The sequence below is a fragment of the Bos grunniens genome, chromosome 6, assembly GCF_055505025.1.
Source record: "Bos grunniens cultivar Pamir isolate PY7600 chromosome 6, Bosgru_T2T1.0, whole genome shotgun sequence".
Taxonomy (NCBI): Eukaryota; Metazoa; Chordata; class Mammalia; order Artiodactyla; family Bovidae; genus Bos; species Bos grunniens.
This window is the reverse complement of record NC_141170.1, coordinates 51074454-51091942: the sequence shown is the minus strand read 5'-3', so window position 1 is coordinate 51091942 and position 17489 is coordinate 51074454. Positions and strand designations below refer to the sequence as shown.

At 35.3% G+C, this 17489-nt stretch overlaps 1 protein-coding gene across 16 annotated transcripts in view; it reads right to left on the bottom strand.

Moving 5' to 3' along the window:
- Positions 1-17489, bottom strand: part of FRYL (FRY like transcription coactivator) — a 269726-nt gene that overhangs the window by 195235 nt on the left and 57002 nt on the right. For all 16 annotated transcript variants that reach the window (XR_015165432.1, XM_086405843.1, XM_086405844.1 and 13 more), the window contains exon 3: positions 2084-2214. The gene's annotated coding sequence lies outside the window, so the exon portion shown is untranslated. The remainder of the gene's footprint in view (positions 1-2083; positions 2215-17489) is intronic.

Sequence of the window (17489 nt, the reverse complement as noted above, 5' to 3'; positions counted from 1 at the left end):
ATTGCAGGCAGATTCTTTACTATCTGAGCCACCAGGGTCTGAATAGATGAGTTTTTAATCCTTAACATTAATAAGGAAGTCAATTATTCTCTATTTCATTCACTTAAAAGATATTAAGTAAAAATCCTCTATACATAAAGCATTAATATATTATTAAGGTTCAGAGGAAATTTAGAGGATTTATTCACACAAATCCTCTCTCATGGAATTCTACAGTAAAAAGGAGGGAAAAAAAACAAGGAAGTCAAGTAAAGGACTCAAGTTTCTTGCCCTAAAGCAAGGCTATACCAACTAGAAAGAAACACTGACTTTAAAAAAAATCCTTCTCAGAAGTAGATTCTCTCTTAACCCTGGAGCACAGAAGGATAAAAATTATGTGATCATCCTATTGCCAACACACTGCAAAAACAAACCGGTCAGAACCATAATCCACGTCCTTTAATAACCTAGAAGTTATCCCTGTATCTTCCCAGGTTTTTATTTTTGTTTCTTCCATCTCACCTCATTCATATTTTTTAAACTGAAGGACAACTGGCTTATAATATTATATTAGTTTCAGGTGTACAAGATAGTGATTTGACATTTTTATATGGATAATTATGAAATGATCACCATGGTAAGTCTAGTTACCACCTGTCACACACACAGCATTACTACAATATTACTGACTATATTCCTATGCTATACATTACATCTCCATGACTTATTTTATAAGTAGAAATTTGTACCTCTTGATCTCCCTCACCTATCTCACCTATATCCCCATGCCCTCCCCTTTAGCAAACCTGTTTGTTCTCTGTGTCTATGAGCTATTTCTGATTTATGTGTGTTACTTTTTTTGAGATTCCACATATAAGTGAAATCACATGGTATTTGTATTCCTCTGCCCGACTTACTTCACTTAACATATACCCTCTAGATTCATGCTGTCCTTTTGTTTATTTCCTCTCTACTGATATGGTCTCTTGTTCTTTAAAACTTAGTTCAAGTCCCTCGTGTCCAGCTCTTTGCAACCCCATGGACTATACATAGTCCATGGAATTCTCCAGGCCAGAATACTGAAGTGGGTAGCCCTTTCCCTTCTCCAGGGGATCTTCCCAACCCAGGGATTGAACCCAGGTCTCCCACATTGCAGGCAGATTCTTTACCAGCTGAGCCACAAGGGAAGCCCAAGAATAGTGGAGTGGGTAGTCTATCCCTTCTCCAGGGGATCTTTCCGACCCAGGAATCGAACCAGGATCTCCTACACTGCAGGCTGATTCTTTACCAACTGAGCTACGAGAGAAGCCAGCACATTGAAACTTATGTGCGTTGTTTTTCTCAGGTCCCTTTGTAGGTCTTCCTTATCTGTGGAGCCCAGGAATACAGTAGTGTGCAACAAACACATGCTGATTATGAGGGCAAGTTACCTTCATGTTTGTTCACGATATACAAGACAACCACGCATGTCACTGTTAACCTCACTGTTCTAAACTACACTTTCAGTTGGAAAAAGAAAGGGCAAGGATTAGGTGATATAGGAGAGACCACAAAATTTTTCTCAGACTTCCTTCTTTCAACAAATGTTTGCTGAGTAGCTTCTTTAATAGCCTGTGCATGATGCGAATGCACTAAGGATTTATCTTCATCCCCAGGAAGCTTAACTCTCACAACTACAAGACTCCCTGTTTGGCTTGGCCAAGGTTTTGTTGAGCCTGCAATATGTTCAATTTCTTCTGTCCAATAACGTCTTTTCTTTGCAGGTGTGGATTCCTAATAAACATCTAGGAGCCAAACTCCTTTTCAGTGTCAGCTTTTGGAGGACCGTCCCTAAGACATATCAGCGAGGGATAAAGCATGAGCCTGCAATATCCATTACTAGCTGAATCTACGACAGCGAAATGCCATAAAGCTATTTCTAAGATCTTTGGTTGATTATCAAAACTTTGAACTCTTGCTATAACGGTTAAAGAATTAAGAAATTGTAACAGTTATAAATTATAAATTATAACTAACAGGGCTAGTCACTCAAAGACAGCATTTAAAAATCTTTTGAGACCTGTAAGTCACTATTTCGCCTTTAGAATATTTATTATAATCTTACCGTGGAATTCAAGACAATAATTTCTTGGTGGTAAGCTGGATCATCTAATCCTGGCTGTGGGACTCTTGAGCAGTTTTGAGAATTAAGCATTTAGGTGTTAATCATCCAAGATTAAATAAATGGCTTCAGCTCTGAAGAAAAACAAAATATGAGATTGATACATTAGACATGTTTATAATAAGTACATCTGTGTGTGACCCACATCCACCCTTACTTATGAATATATTATATTGCAGGGTCACTAGGTGCTACAGTTATCCTCTTTCAATTAGTGTTATGTTTCTTCTAAGTTTTTATTATGACAATTTTCAAACTAATACAAAATTATTGAGACTATTATGATGAACCCACCCTTATCAACTCATGGCAAATCCTATTGCATTTACATCTTCACCTACCCCTTAACCTCTATCCCACCACTCTGAGTCATTCTGAAGCAAATTCTAGGCATTATACCACTTTATCTGTAGACCATTCTGTATGTCTCTTTCTAAGACAAAGATTTGCTTTATAAACATAAGGCAATATCATTGTAATACCTACCATTAATTCACAATAATTTCTTTATTACATCAACTACCAATCACTGCTCATATTTCTCCAACTGTCTGATAAGTGTCTAATTCAAAGCTAAACAAAATCCATACAGGCAATTGTTACCATTTCTCCTAAATCCCTTTTAATCTACAGCTGTTTTTTTTTCCCTTTCCCTTCTTCTCTTTGCAGCGACAAACAAAGCTTTTACAAGCCAAAAATTGAGCAAATACATCAATACCCTAACTGTTCAATAATAAATTAAATCCATTTTCATTTTATTCACCAAAATAATCAGATTTGCAAAATAGTTCATATATCCACTAGGCCTAATATTATCCCATCTGCAGACACTGTTTATGGTGCACATTTTTCAAAGTCCAACTATAATAACTCTGAGCAGGTCCTGGATTATGAACTACTATACCTTATATGTAATAATTTGATGACTACTAAGAATGAAACCAATGACCAGAAGGAGTTATCCTTTAACTACATATAAGGCCTCACATGCAATTATATACATTTCATGTTTTTACTATCATGAAAGGTTGTGCATTTTTCAAGTTAAATAGGCCACATTTTTAATTTGTCATTGAACTACAAATCAACCTCATTTTAAATCACATCCTGTTTCTTACTATTTTCCTGTTTAATGAATTTAATTCCCAGCCCAAAAGAAAGAACTACTTCCTAAAATATTAATTGTGTACTTAAAACTTCTTAATCTGAAATTCCTTTAGCCAAGTTAGAAAAATATAAAAATATTTCATTTATTCACAATGCATAATCAAATAAATTATGACTAAAACCAAATCTCTGAAGCCCCAAAACTGGTAAATATGAAAATACTACTTTAATATAGATGTACTCATTCATAATCAATTATCATTCAGACTTATGGAATTTTTAACTGCCCCACCAAATATTTCTGCATCTACTAACAACACTGACTCGATGGACGTGAGTCTGAGTGAACTCCGGGAGTTGGTGATGGACAGGGAGGCCTGGCGTGCTGCGATTCATGGGGTCGCAAAGAGTCAGACACGACTGAGCAACTGAACTGAACTGAACTAACAACATGGTATCTACAATCCCACCATAACTTTTGATACTTTATTTTAGGTTCATGGAATCATTTCTCCCTCAAAGCAAATAAAGCTTATGTGACAAACAGCATATCATTTCTTGCCTAGAGTGAGCAGAGCAGTCATGCACTGGTCTGTATTTAATGAAATTTATACTATTTTTGTTTTGTTCAGGGGTAGTTTGGAGTTTTTTTGTTGGTGGTAATGGGTTTTTTTTGCGGCGGTGTGGGGGGGGCGCAGATCAATTGTACTTTTATCTTTTCTGCATATAGACTACCTAAAATGGAACTTTTATTTTCATTTTACTTGATTAATTTGGAGAATAGTTTATCTATAAGAAGAGTAGTTTTTTGGGGGGTGGTTCACATTCCACAGCACGTGTGTCCTTAGTTTCCTGACCAGGGATTTAAACCACACCCCCTGCACTGGAAGGCAGAGTCTTAACCACTGGGGAAGTCCTGAAAAGAATAAATTTTATTACTACTTCTATACTACTACTTTTGAGATGGTCAAGGTCAGAGAGGTCAGGTAACTGCGGTCGTGGTACGCACATGACCGATCCTGTTGTTTCTTATTTTAAAAGAATAAGCTCGTATTTAACAAGAGTGACTTAAGGAGGTCAGATGGCATTTGACAACACTGAAAAGAAGACTGTAAATTAGTCAAATAGCACAAGCTTTAAAGATTCAAGGCTTTAAATCAGCAATAAGACTAATGATCTAGGACCTTCCATGTGTAATAAAGAGAACAGTGGCCCAGCTCTGGTGCTTGGAAGGATTCTCAGATCAAATGAGGTCCTTCAGGGACAACTCTGCTTCACTTTAGTCTAGAAAGTAAGAGAGAAAGTTGAATAGGTGCTCAGGTAACATATTAACCTCATTTCCTTTCTGAAAAGGATTATAAGAATAATGAAGAAAAGAAAGGCCACAAATCTAATGTACCCTAACTGCAGTAAAACATCTGACATAAAAATCTCTGATATACATTGATACAGAAAATTATAATCTTGAACAAATAGAGTAGAAATTAAGAAAAAATGAGTTTCAGTGATGTTCAATGTTAAGTACTCTCAATATTTACAGGCTTGGAATACTTCATAATCTGAAAAGGAGAACAAGAGGCTATGGTTCTAAGCACAAGGTAGATTTGAGCTCAATATAATAAAAAGAATAACTTAATTATTATATAATTCATTTAAAAGCTTCTTCGTGAAGAACTGGAGTTCCTGCTGAGTTTTTAGGTAAAGATTGTTCAGTTAAATTCAGTTCAGTCGCTCAGTCGTGTCCGACTCTTTGCGACCCCATGAATTGCAGCACTCCAGGCCTCCCTGTCCATCACCAACTCCCGGAGTTCACTCAGACTCACATCCATTGAGTCAGTGATGCCATCCAGCCATCTCATCCTCTATCGTCTCCCCTTTTCCTCCTGCCCCCAATCCCTCCCAGCATCAGAGTCTTTTCCAATGAGTCAACTCTTCGCATGAGGTGGCCAAAGTACTGGAGTTTCAGCTTTAGCATCATTCCTTCCAAAGAAATCCCAGGGCTGATCTCCTTCAGAATGGACTGGTTGGATCTCCTTGCAGTCCAAGGGACTCTCAAGAGTCTTCTCCAACACCACAGTTCAAAATGCTATAGAAAGGGTTATACCACTGAGTCAAAAGACTAAGCTAAATTATTTCATAGATTCCAACTTGAAATTCTAAATTTCACTTTAATATATATTTTGTACTTACACTTGAATACTGGAAAGTGTGATGACCTAAAGATTCAGTATTTCAACTAAAGAAAGAAACCACAATGTAAGGTATGAAATCTATAATGGAAAACTGTCTTTCTATTAAAATTATTCTGTGAATATTGGAAGACCTCTTTAAATGATGCAAAAGACCAAAATGATGCAATAATTTTCAAATAAATTAGAATAATCATAGCTCCTATCTATAATGGCAAAATAAATATGTAAAATGGAAAATGAAATACTTTTTTTAATCTGCCAAAGATTATGGAGGATGTGAAAAATCTATGCACAAATACTCAAGTGTAGGCAGCAAATAATTACTCAAATTACCCTTTGTCTGACTGACAAAATTTATTAAAATAAAGAATTTATAGTCATCCCTTTAATTAAGAAAGAAAATTAATGATTCATAAATCAACACTGACTCCACTGCACTAATATTTAGAAATTCATTTTTTGTCTTACTTTATAAATGTTTTAATTTTTACAATATCTAAAACAAACCTGCATTTTAATCTTCTGCCATTCTTTTTAACCTTCTACCAAATTTCAACTTTCGAGAAGTATGGAAACTTACGATGCTGACTAATGCAATCATGGAGTACACAATATCACCTGCTAAAAGTGCTGTATAATGGCACTGAGCTAGAATAATTGGGCTCGCTGCAAAAATCTAAATCTCTTGCTGATAAAGCAATGTTCTCTGCAGGTAAATTTTTCTATATTTTGTTGATTTTACATTTTTAGCGAAAATAGCAGTTATAATCATACTACTTGTCTTAATGAAAACAATTAGGAAAATTTTCCATTCACAAATTCAAAGGGAAGCTTTCTGTAACAGTTGCATTCACTGAATCATACAGACACAGCCCCAAAGTACATTTTCTAGTAAACTGGTGAATGAATATGTATTGTTTAGAATAATTTTCCTTTTACATTTCTACAGCATTACATTTCTATAGTATTTTTAACCCATTCAACAGCATTTCTGTTGGCACAGGAAAAAAAAAAAAAGAACTAGATCACAAAACTATCATATAAGTGCCCTACCTACTCATCTAGACTTAAATAAGAAGAAAAGTTTTGGACAAATGTAGAAACAGCCCAGTAAGACATCACCTCACTAAATCTGGAATTTTCTCCCATCCCTAATTTCTAAAAATCCATTGCTGTAACTATGTATGCCACATATGAATTTATAAAAATCATACCTTTAACAAATATTGAGCAGAACTATGTGCTAAGAATCAGGGACAGAGGAGTGAACAGAACGGACAAAAATCCCTAGGCTCACAGGGCTTACCTTCCAGTAGGAGCTTGAAATTTTTGTAATCCTTCCTTTGAGAGTCTGAAAAAAGTGTTGGAGGCCTCTCCTTCCAAAATGTAAACACAGCTAATCTTGCAGGGTTATGAACCTCTATAATCCAATTACTAATTATGGATTAAGAATTCCTGATAAAAACCCTCCTTATGCTTACTTTCTGTCTGCCATTTATAGTTGATAGTGTCATAATTTTACTATTTGTAGTATTAAGAAGTAATACAGTCATCCTTCTATATCCAGGAGGTAATGGTTCCAGGACTCCTTGTGGAAACCAAAAGAATCAGATGCTCAAGTCCTTTATATAGAAGTTTACAGTATGTATAAATAACCCATGCAAATCCTCCTTTATGCTTTAAACCCTCTCTAGATTATACAATACCTAATACAAGGTAAATGCTATGTAAATAATTATAAATAAAATGCTAATTTTTTGGTGAGCAGTAAACTCAAGTTTTACCTTTTGGAACTTTCTGGAATTTTTTTCTGAATAATTTTAATCCAAGGTTGGTTGAATCTGTAGATGTGGAAGATATAGAGATAGAGAACCGACTGTGCTTTTTCTTACCCATTAAAATGCTTAAAGCCTTCAAATTTCAATAGAATGTGTTCTATTTATTCTATTTGTACCTCAAACAAATTTCTAGACTACTGACAGAGAGTATCCTTTATCAATCTTAGTTTTTCCAGGAGAAAACTAATCCTAACCTCTTCAGCAACTTCATAAATAAACTTTCTGATTTCATTATTTATTCTCTGGACCTTCTTGAGTTAAAATTCCCACTCCCCCTGCTCAACTCCTCAGCTGAACTCTCCATAGAAGTCACCTACAGTCCTTGCATGAAGATATTTATGCTCAAAAGAAACCACAATAAAGCTTTAACCTTAACAGAAATCATCAATGACCCCCAAATTTTTATTCTTGCTTTTCACAAAAAGAGAGTGATCCACTAGTAAAAAGCTTTTTATTTAAAAATACGACACCTAAAACTAAGGTTATTACCGTCTCTAAGCAATGTCTTATGCTTTTTATACCTATGAGTGAGTGAGTGAAGTCTCTCAGTCGTGTCTGACTATTTGCGACCCCATGGACTGTAGCCCACCAGGCTCCTCCGTCCATGGGATTCTCTAGGCAAGAATACTGGAGTGGGTTGCCATTTCCTTCTCCAGGGGATCTTCCCGACCCAGGGATTGAACCCAGGTCTCCCACATTGCAGGCAGATTCCTTAACCTCTGAGCCACCAGGGAAGACCATTTTATACCTATAATTTTTTAAAATTGGAAATTAACATTGGAAATTACTCTACCTAATTATGATCCTAAGGTCCTAAAATACCAAACATTAAAGAAAATTATGAAAATATGATGTATATATTTTATATGTTATATGAAGCAACTGATAGTAAAGAGGTCTCAAGACTAATCCAAATTTTAAGTTATTCAGAAAAATGAAGAAGTAGCTAGGCAAGATCACAGAGCAAGTAAATGGCCACAATTTCATCTCCAAAGTGTGTCTTTTCTTTTTTTCTCTGTTTATAGTCTGTAAACTTAAGAGAGGTCTTGCTTTTATAAGAGCAACTATGAAAGCACAAACCCCCACTGATGTTTGGCTGACCTATTTCTGCGAAATTTATAGCACCAAAATAATTTCTCTAAATTTAAGGAAGAATGATCATCTGTTATCTGCAGCCTCATAAACTGGATCAAAAGCCTTTAAAATGTCTATGCTCTTTGACCCAATAATTCTACTTCTAAAGCTTTTTCTAGGAAGATGATCAGAAATGCAGACAGATTTATTCACAAAGGTATCATCGTATTATTATTCCTATGAGCAGAATACTGCAGGGGAGGGACAGGACAAAAACAGACAATGAAAAAAAAAAACAAAAACAAATCATGGTACAGTCACTAGATGAAATGTTAGCCATCAATTAAAAATCATTTACCAATATGCCATAATATTCACTATATATTTTTAAGTAATAAGTAGAAAAACAAAAGTCTTTATAGTACCTTCGCAATTACTAGAGATAAAACTACATTTAGAAATAAAGAATAAACTTAGAATGATAGACTCAAATTGTCAAGGCAGTCAATGTCTCTAAGCCCATGTCCTTATTTATAAAATAAAGATAATAAAAACCTCTCAGGGCTATCATGAGAATTCACTTGTGGATGAAAAGTGCTTAAATGGTGCTTGACATAAGTACTCAAATGTTATTATTATTATTTATTAACTCATATCCCATATGCTGATAGATAAAATCTGTAATGCTTCTAAAAAAAGAAATGAAGAAATTAAGTTACTCATAATTCTAATACCAAGAGATGGCCACTATTAATTCATGTAAATATCTGGGTTAATTTTTTTCAGATCTTTTAACATGCATTCAACATTTTATACAATTGGTGTTAAGTTTTACTGTTTCTACTGGTTACAAAATACTGTAAAATTTTATAAATATAGTATATGCATTTCATCTTTCCACTGGTATTGAACTTAAGGTTCAGTTCTTCACTCTATAAATAAAACTGCAATGAATATCCTGATTGGCAGTCTTTGCATACATCTTTGATTTTTCCCTCAAGAGTCTAAAATCAGAATTTCTATCTCAAATGATATGAAATACACTTGGCCTTACTTCCTACTGACCTCTATAGAATGTAGACACATACTAAGTGTTCAAAGCTGCCAATTTATCTCCTTTCTCCATGGGTACTTCAAAGATATTAACTGGCTTTTTCATTGTAAGTTTTCTGCTGTGTTTTGGTACAATTGCTTGTCAAGTGTTCTTTTTGCACTTATTCTATTTAAAGAAGTTCACTTTTCCTTTATATCACTCTAACATCCTAAACACAATTTGAGTGTTCGTAACTTCAGTACATTCCTCAAAAAGATTCTTAAGAATCTACTTTGTATGACTAGAAAAAGAAGTCCTTGTCTTTCAGAAACACATCCTAAAATATTTACAGATGATATGTATGACAGAGGAACTGCATCAAAGTAAGTGGGAATTGGGGAAAGGGAATGGATAGAATTAACAAAGAGCTGATCAGTGTTGAAGCTGAAGAATGGGTATATGAACATTAATTCCACTAATCTCTCTGTTTAAAAATGTATCATTATATTTAAATATTAAATACAATATTTATATAAATGTATAAATATCTATAAATATTTATATAGATTTTCTATTTTATATAAATATTTAAATATTAAATATCTTCAAGGGGAAATTGTTTTTAAAATAAATCTTTAAGAAATAAATTAAAATATACAAAACAATTATAAACTTCTACCATAATTCAATGATTATAAAAATATAAGACCAAAAATATTTAAGCCAAATTCAAAAGTGAAGTAAACAACTACAGTATTTAGAATCTCTCAATTACACTTGCCAGTAATTCCCACAGATATAAACCTACTACAATGCCTTTTTCCAAACCATGGCTTCAGCATACCATGCTGATTCTCCAAGACAATATTAGTATTTATATTGTGCATTACAAGAATACAATTATGCCTCTGTATGTGCCCACGTGAATATTTGATAAGTAGTTTTATTATGTACTAGTATTAAATAATCCAAATTCTCTTGGTGCTTAAATCACATCTTGGTACCAAGCTAGGCACATCATAAACAATACTTGCAGCTTAACAGTTAGATCCACCAAAGTGTTTATTTCTACCCAGAGGCATGCAAGTGTAATGAAAATACTACCTCACTGCACATCTTTAGTACTGTGGGAAAATGTCACCTGTACATATTTCTAACTATGTAGAAAACACTTTATCTTGGAGACAGGTCATTATAACAAAAGAGCATAGCAAAAAGAATTAAGTAATATATCTAGCGATAAAAGGAGAAAGAAATGGCAACCCACTCCAGCATTCTTGCCTGGACAATCCCAGGGACAGAGGAGCCTCGTGGGCTGCTGTCTATGGGGTCGCACAGAGTCGGATACGACTGAAGCAACTTAGCAGCAGCAGCAGCAGCAGCAGTGATAAAAGGATCAATGGCTGTTCCCTAAGTTTAAAGCAAGGAAGAAACAGACAGACTAGACACATGTTTTCTAAACTCTCTCACTGCAGTTGAAAAAAGAAAAAAAAAGAATTTTGCATAAATGAACTGTTAATACATTTTATATAACATGCCAATATAAATATACCCACAGGATACATTTGATACATTTGCAATACACTTTAATAGCCTCCCACCCAGTCACTACCCACTAAAATGATAATCTTGACTTCATAGTTTTAAATACTGAACTAAGAAATTGGCCTGCAAACAAAACAAACCAAAAAATGGCCTGTAACTACTCCTGCTTACCAAACAGAGCAGAAGAATTCCTTTCAACCCTGTATAGAAAATAGCATCAGTACTTATCTGGGAGAATGGGGAGCAGGGTGCAGAGACACAAGTGGGCAAGAATCAAAGGATTGCTATTTAAACACACACAACTGGCCACCCACAAGAGGAGAATCTCTCACATCTCTTCATGTTCTAAAATTCTGTGCTTCTGAAAGCACCGAGATTATGAGTCCCTAAAGAGCAAGAAATTCATTTTATATCTCCCACAGCACCTAGCAAGCCAGCTTTCATAAAAATAATAAAGTACTAAATAAAGATTAAGTTCAACTAATAATATGCAAAATAAGCATAAACATAAAAGTTTCTGTCCTTTAAATGTATGTTTTCCACATTCTATTAAATGTAAAATCAATGCTATTGTATATTATTTACAAACTCACAAGCATAAAACTGTTAAAATATATATATATATAATGTAGCAGTATATGTGTGTGTAATAGATAATATACATATCACAAACCTACTATTAATATTCATGCTATTTCGTTCATAAAGGTATGAGAAACAATTCACAATAAAATTACTCTAAAACTCAGAATCAAATCAAATTACTAACTTTTAGTTTCAATAATACGTTTTTTTCCCTGCATCCTTAATGACACTATTAATGAACAAAGAAATAAGCAATGGCCCCAGTATAGAAGAAAAATAACAACAGAGTACTTGAAAATGTAGAACTTTTATAACTCAACCACGATTTCTAGCATTCTAATGTCTAACAGTTCTAGGCTCAAACAGTCTCCTCTGCTTCTGTCTAAGAAGGAACAGTTTTCTCAAAAAAAAAAAAAGTGAATGACATTGTAGAGTTTTCCTATACACATTAACTTTCAATAAACTATGATGGCTTATTTTAAGTGGGTGAAAGATGAAAAAGTCATACAAAAGTCTATGTATGACTTCCAATTTTAAAGCCCAATAAATCCTTTTACAAATAAGGACAATAAGATCAATCTTTATCCCTTTTAAAATGTTATAAAATGACATATGATGCAATAAGACACCTTTTTCATGACAACCTGAAAATTTAACACACCTCTTGATTTCTTTCCATAAGCTTTAGTCCAAATTCCCATTTCTTCAAGGTTCTGAATTAAATTTGAAAAAAATTTAGAATTTTACTAAAATTAACATAACTTCTGATTTTTTAAGAGCAAAGTATTTACAAATATGTTTTTGTTACTTAAAAGTATAATTTTTTTTTTTTGCAACTGTTTAAGAATCATGGGTTTATTTTTTGTAACTCTTTGGCTATCGTCCTTGTGTATCCTGACAGCGCCATGCGTGTCAGCCCATGTCAATCAAGATGGGTGATTACGAAATGCCAGACTCCTAAATTCAATGTTTTGGAATTCAGTGGGTAAATAAAAATGCTGCTTTGGGGATATTTAAAAAAAAAAAAGTATAATGTATTTTAACAGGCCAATTCTAAGCTTGCAGTTCTAGTTAACACTTCTCACTTATTCTTGGATTTCTGAATTTTAATTACTACTAAAATTAAACATACCTTTAAAAACCTTCATGGAAAAAAAAACTTGAATTGCTCCTTGAAAGAAATAAAGGAAATCGAGAATTTGCATTGGCAGCAGAGAAAGAAATAAGAACTGGAGTACAGGATTCAGGGTAGAATGAGCCTCTGTAGAGGTTTTTCACTGAAGAACTAGAGAGCACCTGGAACAATATAACTGGACCAGTTAATGTTGAGGAATCTCCACAAGCCACAGCGGGATGGACACTTAACACAGACCATGGATCCACCCTGAGCTCCCAGAATCTGCTCTAAGTGACACTAACACAGATGCTACCACAGCCAACCAGGAGCTTACAGGCCAGTTGGAAGAGAGATACATGGGACAACCCTTTTTAGATGCTTTGAGAGAAGTTACTTAAATATGTTCAAGCAACAATTGGGTACAAGGGAGTCACTCATCAATTTAAATGCAGGATGGGACAGGAAAGACTTTGCCAAGGAAGTGGTGCTCACAGCCTCCACTGCCAGGGAGTAACTGGAGCTACAATCTACAACTACATGAACGGCTTTTTGCCTCTCTCTGAGGAACTGGCTAGCTGTTGACAGAAGAGCCAGTTAAGTGACATATTAAAGCTTAATAAACATGATTAATAAATATGATTTTTTGCTGTAGGTCTCTGAAACATGACTTCCTACTGTGACAGGCTCCAAAGCTGGGTGCTACCACATACCCTCTGAATTGCACAGCAATGCCTGTCTTGTGTGTGTGAAAGTGGAAAGTGAAAAACCTGGCTTAAAGCTCAACATTCAGAAGACAAAGATCATGGCATCTGGTCCCATCACTTCATGGGAAATAGATGGGGAAACAGAGGAAACAGCGTCAGACTTTATTTTTGGGGGCTCCAAAATCACTGCAGATGGTGACTGCAGCCATGAAATTAAAAGATGCTTACTCCTTGGAAGAAAAGTTATGACCAACCTAGATAGCCTATTCAAAAGCAGAGACATTACTTTGCCAACAAAGGTCCATCTAGTCAAGGCTATGGTTTGTCCAGTGGTCATGTATGGATGTGAGAGTTGGATGGTGAAGAGAGCTGAGCGCCGAAGAATTGATGCTTTTGACCTGTGGTGTTGGAGAAGACTCTTGAGAGTCCCTTGGACTGCAAGGAGATCCAACCAGTCCATTCTGAAGGAGATCAGCCCTGGGATTTCTTTGGAGGGAATGATGCTAAAGCTGAAACTCCAGTACTTTGGCCACCTCATGTGAAGAGTTGACTCATTGGAAAAAGACTCTGATGCTGGGAGGGATTGGGGGCAGGAGGAAAAGGGGAGACGATAGAGGATGAGATGGCTGGATGGCATCACCGACTCGACGGACGTGAGTTTGAGTGAACTCCGGGAGTTGGTGATGGACAGGGAGGCTTGGCGTGCTGCGATTCACAGGGTCGCAAAGAGTCGGACACAACTGAGCGACTGAACTGAACTGCCTGTCTTTTATTCCCGAAAGGTTACCCTGGGATTGCCTCCTCCCTGTGTTTATGAAAGAAAGTATTGAGTCAGATAAGATTTACACTGATTGACAATTCATCTCATTCTAGATATTTATAAAGGATAATAAGCAATTTGTTCAGATCAACATTCTCTGTTCAGAAAATAACACATTTCAAAGTTAGCAACAAAACAACATTCCAAATCAGTTTGGTCACTATGCATGACCATATAGAACATGCCACAGAGCTTAATCCTTCACATTCCAGTACATCCAGTAACTCTAAAAAGGACTCACACACACACAAAAAAAGCTCCACCCCACCAATATGCTTTATTCTCCACAATGATTAAGTCAGTCTAAACAAATTACAAACATGGGACGGTAGAATTCAGAATTAATCCACTGCACCCTAAGAAATGGTGCCCTAGAAACTGAAATTAATAACAATCACTAATCACTAAGAGCTGCCTATGTATGAAAAATATGGGTTAGGTGCTGAACATACTTCGTTTTAACCCAAACAAACCTATAATTTCTATAAATGTTCGACTATGCAGCTGTGGAAACTGACAACTAGCAGATAAAATGAGAAAAACTGCACATCTGGATTCTTCTATATTTTAAAGAATAAGTTCTTATATGGAGTTATTCAAGATAAAGTTCTCAAATTAAAATGCAATTATGATTTCAGTGTTTTTATACTGATTCTGAACATTAGAACAAAAGCAAGAGGTCTCTCAAAAAAGGATAATTAAGCATAATTAACACATAATTTACCTTAAATATTTCATGAAGAAAGAATAAATTTGCCTTATCAGAAGTAAAAAATAGGGAGGAAGGAAGAAATCATATCATGGCTAACAAGTCATAGGGATGCTCATTTAAGAAGAAATTCAATCCTCTTCTGCTAATGTCTCCCTATTAAATGAAAGGTCCAAGAACAATTTTCTAAAGGAAAGTGACATTTCTCTGCCTCAACCAGAATTCTCAAAATAATCTTTAACCTAAAATACATTTTCCCAAAGATGTTTAACTTTGATAAAGTTAACTTTTAATTATAAATTTTAATTATCACCGTTTAAACAGTGATATGGAGAAGGAAATGGCAACTCACTCCAGTATTTTTGCCTGGAGAATCCCAGGGACAGAGGAGTCTGGTGGGCTGCTGTCTATGGGATCGAACAGAGTTGGACACGACTGAAGTGACTTAGCAGCAGCAGCAAACAGTGATAACTCAATCAGCTGCAAAATGCTCTGCCCACAATTTTTACATTATAGGGGAAACCTGACGAAGCATGCAGGTATCAATTGCTCTGTCTGTGGTTTAACTTCCCTCCACTCCACTTAAATCATCCTTTTCCTGCTGAGTCCCTGCATGCCTCTTTTCCTTTATTCTTGCTCTACCTTGCAAGAATTTTTAGTTTCTAGCTCACTTTAGTGGATTTGAGGTCACTGGAATTATACTTTTTGAATGTTGACTCTGGACCAACTTCCCAATTCAGGTTATGCTCTTATTGTTAAGAATAATAATACATGTTCCAATCATACTAAGCTAGATATAAATGCTAACTGGAAAATGTATCAGAATAAAAGTAAAAAGACAAAAAGAAAACATTTTAGCCTTTCTAGAAACCTAACACCAGGTACAGTATAATAAATGAAAACAGACATAGTTCTATGACCTTCACTAAGCCTGACTATATTATCAAGCTAGACAGTGAAGGACACAAACAATGAATAAGACATAAACCTTAAGAAACTAGTTGTGTGGTGTGACTTACCCAGCTCTATAAACCTGACATGGAACAACAGACTGGTTCCAAATTGGGAAAGGAGTACATCAAGGCTGTATATTGTCACCCTGCTCATTTAACTTCTATGCAGAGTACATCATGAGAAATGCTGGGCTGGATGAAGCACAAGCTGGAATCAAGACTGCTGAGAAAAATATCAATAACTTCAGATATACAGATAACACCACCCTGATGGCAGAAAGCAAAGAACTAAAGACCTCTTGATGAAGGTGAAAGAGGAGAGTGAAAAAGTTGGCTTAAAACTCAACATTCAAAAAACTAAGATCATGGCCTCCAGTCTCATCACTTCATGGCAAATAGATGAGGAAACAATGGAAACACCGACGGACTATTTTCTTGGGCTTCAAAATTACTGCAGGTTGTGACTGTAGCCATGAAATTAAAAGACATTTGCTCCTTGGAAGGAAAGCTATGACAAACCTTAACAACATATTTAAAAAGCAGAGACATTACTTTGCCGACAAAGGTCAGTCTAGTCAAGGCTTTGGTTTGTCCAGTAGTCATGTATCGATGTGAGAGTTGGACTATAAAGAAAGTTTAATGCTGAAGAATTGATGCTTTAGAACTGTGGTGTTGGAGAAGACTCTTGAGAGTCCCTTGGACTGCAAGGAGATCAAACCAGTCAATCCTAAAGGAAATCAGTCCTAAATATTAATTGGAAGAACTGATACTGAAGCTGAAGCTCCAATACTTTCACCACCTGATGAAAAGACTCATTAGACTTACCTGACTCATTAGAAAAGACCCTGATGCTGGGAAAGATTGAAGGCAGGAGGAGAAGGGAATGACAGAGGATGAGATGGTTGGATGGTGTCACTGACTCAACAGACATTAGTTTGAGCAAGATCTGGGAGATGTGAAGGACAGGGAAGCCTGGTGTGCTGCAGTCCAAGGGGTTGCAAAGAGTCGGCCACAACTAAGCAACAACAACACAACCACTCCTAAACTGTCCTAGAAGGAGAGTGTTCCAGAAAGTTCCAATATGGTAAAAATGGAGTATTATAAAATAAAAGCTTATCCTTTAATATATCAGACCTCTGAATTAATGTTATGATTATATTTGAAGCTGTAATATTCATGCAAAATTTTAAATGAGAGGAAATAAGATGTGGAGAGTGCAAAGTGAGGAACTGAGTCATTTCTCCCACCTCACCAGGTTTTTTCACTTTCATTTACTTAGTTACATAAATCCTATGGATAATGCAGTATTTTACCTATGACAAATTTATCTTTCAAGCCTTTCATAAACCTGTCAAACCATGAGCTACATGAAACGTTTTTTGTTTTATAGGTATTTAGTTTTAAAAGTAAAATCTTTCATCATTCTAAACTTGAAGATCACAGTACCAAATGATAATTCGATTCTTACCTATAATCACCTACCCTAGTTGATATTTCATGGTGATTTTTTAAAACTCAAATTCCAGAAACTAAGACGTAATGTCCTAGTTTCATCTTAAGAAAGCTCATTTAAAACTTCCATTAAGATATTTTTACCTTAAAATAATACAACCAAAATACTTCCCATTAGTTAACACTGCTGAAACACAAAAATCTGAAATGTGACTTTAGG